Raw genomic sequence first — 8,123 nt, 5'->3', positions numbered from 1 at the left:
TCATATGAGTGCAAACCCTCATCCTTTATCCGGGCTTGGGACCGGCAATGTATTATCAAAATACTTTGGCGATTTAAAAGTTTTTTTTTTTTTTAAGTGGAAATTTTATTGATTGATCTTAAGGATTTTACAAATTATTAGGACAAGCGCACCAAGCCGTGCGCAAGTCCTTTCGAATAGTAAATCCTATTTTTCTAAAAACAAACTCGTTAGAACCCAATTTGTCATAATGTTATTGTCCATGACTTTTACGAAGTCTCTCGGAAGCTCAACAGATTGTTGTTCCAAGAAAACCGAAAGTGTCGAAAACTAAACGGAATGAAACAATCTTTGGTTAGCCGTGCAAGCTTCCTCATGCTTCTCCATCTTCCCTCGTCATTTGCTCTCTTAGTTGCTTCTCCCACCTCAAAGACTCCATTCTCCAACCCTACCAGCGGAGAGGCTCAGATTACATCAACACATGCATGTCTCCCCTCGGACCAACTATATATCAACACACATCCGGCAGCGAAGTGTAGATCTTCCCTCATTCGGATCGGTGAGAAAATTCACGGGAGCCTCCTTCTTCACTTGTACCCAAACTTTCCAAAATGCATCACATAAAAATATCTCCGACATGATCATGCCGATTATTTGAAACACGGAAAATGCCTACAATCGCATGGTCCCCGAAAGCATCTAGTCTACTCTTTTTGCAAACAGGGCATAGGCCACCTGTCACACCCCAAATTTCCAGAAAAATTTAAAACTGATATTCAATCATCTGAAAACCCGGGGTGAAACAAAACCCACCAAAATATTATCAACAACGCTATTAAAATCTGAGATCAAATTAAAACTGAAAGAACAACGCTTCATTTACAAATATATATATATTTTTATTAACCAACTCTATTACACTTGTTTCCAATTCAAAACCGTACACTTCGAAAAAAACTTAAACCGGAAGACTCCAAGAGCAAATCCAAGTCACGTGTCTTCATCCACTTTGCACTCCACCATCTATGTTCCCAAGAACACACCCACGTTGCAAAACAAAGCAAACATGGATTGACAAATTGAATTTCTTTGGTATGAGTAGACTAACAACAAAATATATAATAATCATTTAAATGAATAAATGTAACATTTCAAACAATTTCAACTTGGAAGACAATATAGTTCCGTTTTTCCAAAAGCGGTGTAGTTTCTTCCCAAGTAAGATTTCACCCCCAACATACAAATTCCAAGAATCTCATATAATATTTTCGTCATTCCCACTTTCCAAAATAACTCACAATACAATACCACTTACATTTCATTTATTAACTGCACATATGATAACCTAATTAAATATGAGTTTGGTATACCTTACCTTTAAGCCAACCACGCCGTCTTAGGGTAGGATATTTCGCCCCCTGCGAAAAAAGATTAATAGATCCTACCCTCAAGTAGAAAGCGAGTTAGACATCACAATAAAATGATTTATCTCGCCCGGTCAAAATTCCATTTATAACCAAACCTCCTTTAAGACATTTAAGTCTAATTGATATGACTGTTTAGGTCAGCATATTCGGGGAATACCACTTATCATAATACCTATATCAAGGGTAGTCATTCATATGACATCATCATTCGTCATAAAGTTTTTGCGTGCATAATCATAGATCTCGGACTATCACAAGTCATTAATAGTTTCAGTAATAACATATCAAGTTATAGTCAATTCACGGTCACATAGAACTCACAATCATTTATTAGTATTATTCATCCGTCACACTTCATATCCATAACATCACACAATTCATATATTTTTACTTTAGTATCACTTTCGTCTACTTATGAGAGCGAGGAAAAGTCACAACCAAGGAGTACATTCATCCCTTGTGAGTATCAACTCATACAAACCACGCGTAAACATTTCTCATAAGAAATCATAGACATCATATGCGATAACTCCATCACCGCGTAAAATCAATATTTTTACTTTGCTTATTAATTATCTTGTTGACTCCTTTATTCAAAGACACAACCTAACCTTTAGTTCCTACTCCACGATTTTGCACTACACATTTGCCAAATCACACATATCCGTCGCCTCACTCACACCGAGTACCACTACAAGACATATCGTCCCAAGCGGGATATCAGCCTCGGGGAAACATACTTTCATCTTGTAAACTTCGTAACTTGTGAGTCACTGACCATCTCGGGCTTTCCATACACATAATCACAAAGCCTCTTTTGGGCATAACAAAATATCGGTCATTCATGGCACATTCAATGAATACCTTGGGTCATTCCCGCCACATTCAAAGGAATACCCATCATAACACTAACGGGCCATTCATGGCACATTCAATAAATGCCCGAGTCATTCCGCCACATTCAAGGAATACCCAAACCTACATTCCGTACATTCAAGGAATCGACCAACCCAAGAAGCGAATACCTTAGTTCCTCTCTAGGGCAGTCCAAACTATTGGGTCATTCATGGCACATTCAATGAATACCGGGTCATTCATGGCACATTCAATGAATACCCATCTATCACATGACATCACAAGTCATAATATCTCATTACCAAATCACGGGGCATGGAGAGTTCTAAAGATGTGGGCGACACTTTTAAAACATTATTATCACTTATAATTATACTAGCATTACTCATGTCAAAATAGACCACACATGCAAAAGAGTCACTTTCGGCGTCAAGGCAAATCAAGCACTTAAATATCATTAAATGTAAAAGCGGACTTATAATCAAACAAATACAATTTATATAACCATACTCATATATACAAATATCGTAAACAAATAGTTCATTAGCCCAAATTCAAGTCCACACACACTAATGTCTAAAACATATCCACATATACTAAAGTCTATATTCATATACAACTTCTATCTCCCACATATATATTTATGTAGTCTCAAAATAATGATAATTTCTAACATAATCACATAGTTATCACACAACTAATATATATATTATAGATATAGTGTAGTGGTGACTTTTGCTCAAAGTGCCTCACGTATCCAAATCTTTCAAGATTGGAATCAAGCGCCGTGGTTTCTTATCGACCACATAATCAATGCTAAGGTTTTTCCTACATTCATCCAAATGACATGTAACTTAATTATTTAGAAACTAAGGTATTTAGATATACTTTTTCATGTAGAACTTCGAAGTCCCAACCTTAGCCCATCTAAAAGAAAATTTAGGTTGAAAGCGGTCAAAATCCTAATTTGACAAATTGGATTTACGGCCGGGATATCTTCGAATGGAACAACTCTTTTCCGGGTATCCAAACGCATCGAAGCTTTTTGTGTTGCAAAGGCGAGCCGACGAGAACTTACTTTCTCTTGTTTAACATGAAATCTAAATTAGATAATTTACCCAACCAAGTTATCTGATATCCGGCGATTATTTTATTACTATATATATATCCATATAAAGCAAACATATGAAAAGCTGGAAAAGTCAACATTCACGGATCAACGGTCAAAGTCGGCGGTCCTTGATCAAAGTCGGCGGTCAAAGGTCAACACCTCATGGTCAAGGTCAAACTCAACATGTCATGGTCAAAAGTCAAATGTCATAGTCAAAGTCAAACTGCCCAAGTCAAAGTCAAAGGTGAAAGTCGGCGGTCGATGGTCAAAGTCAAACCGTCCTAGTCAAAGTCAAAGGTGAAAGTCAACCGTCCATGGTCAAAGGTCAAAGTCGGCGATCGATGGTCAAAGTCAAACTGGCGTTTAAGGTGTTTTGCGGTTGAATCATAGCCATGGTTCATGGCTAAAGGTCGAAAGTGCATGGTTCCGCGGACCGTGACTAAGGTAATGGTTCGGACCCGATTGGTAGAAGCTTAAACCTTAGAACAGGAAGTCTAAAAAGTCCACTTATTTATTCTACGACCCAATTGGATCTATATTAAATTATATGGGTGGCCTGAAGCAATATTAAAGCGGACCCAAAAGCGGTTAAGTGGTTCGGTCCAAAACTTTAAATTGTCGGTCCAAATCAAAGGAAAGCGGGCCCATAAACTAATCAAACCGGCCCCGAAAACTAGTCGATTTTGGCCCAACCACTAAAATTAGATTTTGGCCCCAAAATGAAATAATAGAAACCGCCCAAACAAAATCGGCCCAAATAAACATTTAAACTTAGCTCGCCCATGACTGGGCCCAAGCCCAAATCGGCTTATTCTTGTTCATCTTCCCCTCCACCAACAAATGACCCAAATCCGCCACCACCACCTCCACACAACCACCAATTTTGACTAGGCGATTTTAATCCTGAGAAAACCCAACAACATTAACAAAGCCAAAAATCGACCCCTTTAACTCCACCATCTCCTCCAAATCTAGATCTAAAATCGCGACCTCCATTAACGCACCTTGAGCCTTGAACCGGTAGCACCATAAACAGCCCATACACACGCTCTACCCTACCCATCACCAACCATCAATTTAAATACACAACCAAACCCAACAACAAAGTTTGAATATAAGTGGGCGATTCTGTAGGCGCCATTAACGTCTCCCACAAAGCTCAACAAAATCGGCGCCATTAACGTCTCCTTCCAACCTCAATCAAACCTCCTAACCCCATTACCAACAACCCATTCAAATACCCAAACAAAATCCAACCAACAAAGTTTAATCTAAACTGGGCGATTTCTGGTCGCCATTAACAGTTCTTCAAGCTCCACCGCCCTCACTCGACATCCCCACACACACCCAAACAAACCATTCAAGAAGCGGCGAAATCTATAAACAAACAAAGCGACCGTCGGCGCCATTAGCGTCTGTCGGAGTTTCAAACTTCGAAGCTTTTTGCGGTTCAAAAAAAACCAATTTTTTCCAAAGTTTCGGCCGGTTTAAACTCTTAATACAAATCCGAACTTTAATAAAATTTAATAACAAAAATAAGACGAATTCAATACAGCGGGATAATGAGCGATTATAAAAAAGCGAAGCGATTATCGCCCGATGTATGTAAACTACGAATCCGGTGAAATAGCAAAATAGCTACTCACTGTATGAGCGACTCGGCCGAATCCTCCTAGCCGATCGTCAGCGGCTCAATGCTCCCAACAAACCGTTTCTCTCTGCCTCCATTTTTAATATATTATATTATCTTCTCCACCCTATTTTTAGAAAAAGTGTTTATATACTTGGGTCCGAAACCCAAGCCCAACAACTTCAAGACCCAAAACCGGGCCCACGTATCCCGAGTCAATCCGGAATTTTTAAAATAAACAATTAAATTAATTAATTAAATAGAAAATCATTATAAAAAACCGGGGTGTTATACCACCATCGAGTACAAAGGAATTATGAGGCGGTGCACGGAGAATAGAGCGATACTCCACCGGCGACATCTGGTTGTCCCAGTCCCTCCATCGAATAGCAAGTAAAAAAATCCTTGGCGTGTTACGATTGCAAGCATCCAATATTTGCTTTTCGGCGAGTAGATAACACAAACTCCCTCTCAAGACCGGCAACAATCTTACTATAGAGCGCTTCGCCAAAACTTTTGTGGTTTTAAGGGGCGGTAGCATTCGACCATAGAACCGAGGTCAAAATCGGGTAGACAAAGATTCAATGCACTCCTAGCAACATCAAGAATCTCATCCAAAGGCACGGCCCACAACTCCTAAGAATGTGGTTGAAGCTCGGAAGTCGACAACGAGGGAAGCCACAAAAGCAAAAGTAGAGACATCGATTGGCACAATAAATACCTAACCCACCAAGGCGTAATGGGAGTGTCGATAAACGCCAGCGCAAATCGAAGTTAGGACCATCGAAAACCACAATACCACCGGAGAACAACTGCGGAGATGCCGATCAAAGTCTTAGCTGCCTCTAAAAAAGGGATGGTGGACAAGTCACGAATCACAAATACCAACTTAGAGAGCAAAGACAAGCACGTAAGAGAGCTAACTCACACTGCGTGGATCATCTAATATAGCTAAGCGGTCCATCAAAGTCGCAATCTTTTCAACAGCTTGCGAAGCAAGGCCCATGACAAAAGATGGATCGATCTTGACCGCACCTCAAGCAACGACTCCCTGAGGGGCCGGGACAAATCGAAGGAAAGAGACCCAGAGTGGGCGGCGTGGATCGATGATGGCCAAAATATCTCAGTTTAGCCACATTAAGAACCAGCCTGTAAGAAGGTCCTTCTTCCTGAATAATACCCAAAGCTGTCACCACATTACGTATCTCCAATCGAGTCCCATCATCTAGATACCAAGCATGTAGCAACAAGCGACAACCTGATTTGGATCCGCGAGAATCGGGGGATGCAACACCGGTGCAAATAGAAGGGGACCCAAAGATTAGCCTTTCTTTGAACTTGATCTTGAAGAAATTTTTACATGTCACAAACTTCAATTAAATTTCATTTTTCTTACTTTTTGAGCTGCAAAATCACTAATTAAATCTTTGTATTTAAGTTCTTCTAGAAAATCTCTTTCTATAGATAATGTAGCTAATCCACTCAATCTTTCTTGTGACATGGTTGATCTTAAGTAAGATTTAATTAACTTTAGTTTTGAAAAACTCCTTTCTTTGAAGCAGCGGTTCACGAATCTTGTCAACAATATTCTATAAGCTATATAAGCATTTGGAAAAGATTGTATTCTTTTTAGATAGTTCAATATTTTAATTATGGATTCATTTTTTTGGTATCTAAAATTTCTCTTAGTAGTCTTAATTCTAAAACAAATCTGTACCATCAATATCACAACTCTCTCCATGTTTCAAAAACTTTCAAGATTAAGACAATATTCTTTTAACCTATCATCATCTATTGATTTCAATTTTTCACGTCAAATAAAAATCCGAGCGTTTCTTCAAAACTTTTTAACTGTTCAAATATATTATTAAAAGATGATATCACTTGATCAATTATATATATATAAGAAAAAATTAGTTCTAAATGACTCTTGGTGTTTGAGTTACTTCATTGTCAACATTCTCATCAAATTGTCTCTTTCTCCGAATTACACGTTTTTCACGAAATACCGGTTCTATATCCATTTGACGTGCAATATCCATGGATGCTATTTTAGCTTTTTCAAATCCTTCTTCTCTTTACTTTTTAAAAAATGTGATTAGACCTTTTATTTTATTTATAGCCATGTCAATGGGCATATCTTTAGATTGTAAATCCTTACTAACCAAATTCACAGTAGCTAATATATCATACCAAATAACCATTCCAAACAAAAACTCATAATTTTCTAAATCATGAAATGCTAGACTTTCGGCTTCACTCTTTGTTTTGGATCCTCAAGCTAATTTTTGCTAGCTCAAGTAAAGCATCCCTAATTTCGGTGCTTGAGCTAGTAATCAATCTTTAACACTCTCAACTTCGACTTTCCCAACGTGTTGGTGACAAAGTCTTCACCGTATATTTAGTTAAATACTTACATAAAACATCCCATCGTTTTGTAGAGGAAGAAAACAAACAATAAATACGTTAGTTGCAAAATTCCAAAAAATGATATTGCCTTTGAACAAGAATTCGCCATATCACATAATACTAAGTTAAGACTATGACATCCACATGGAGAGTAAAATGCTCTAGGATTTATATCTAACAATCTTTTTTGGACGCCTTGATTTTCACCTTTCATATTTGATCCATTATCATACCCTTGACCTCTTATGTCGTTAAAATCTAATTTATATTCTTCTAAAACACGTAATAGCTCATTAAAAGTCCTTTACCCGGCGTGTCTTCTACTATTATAAAGTCTAGAAAATACTCTTGATTCTTATGAGACTTGAGGAAACATCTATACAACGTAATATGATGATCATTTGTTCTTGGTGACTAATATCGAGTGCAATCAAGTATATATGAGAATAATATTTTGCTTCCTTAATTTTCAAAATAATTTTATTTTTTTATTTCAGATGCCAACAATTGTATCAATTCATTTTGTATATTGTGACTAAGATAATGAACCTTTAATTTATCATGTTTGATTAAGCGAAGATGTTCTTGCATAATTGGGTCAAACTCTACAATCATTTCAATTAAGCTCAAAAACAGACCATTATTAGCTTCATAAATTTTCTCATTCTTTCCACGAAATGCCATATTGTTTTTAGAAATTGTCTTAACTTTC

The sequence above is a fragment of the Coptis chinensis genome, chromosome 7 (assembly GCF_015680905.1).
Source record: "Coptis chinensis isolate HL-2020 chromosome 7, ASM1568090v1, whole genome shotgun sequence".
Lineage (NCBI taxonomy): Eukaryota > Viridiplantae > Streptophyta > Magnoliopsida > Ranunculales > Ranunculaceae > Coptis > Coptis chinensis.
This window is presented reverse-complemented; position numbering follows the sequence as displayed.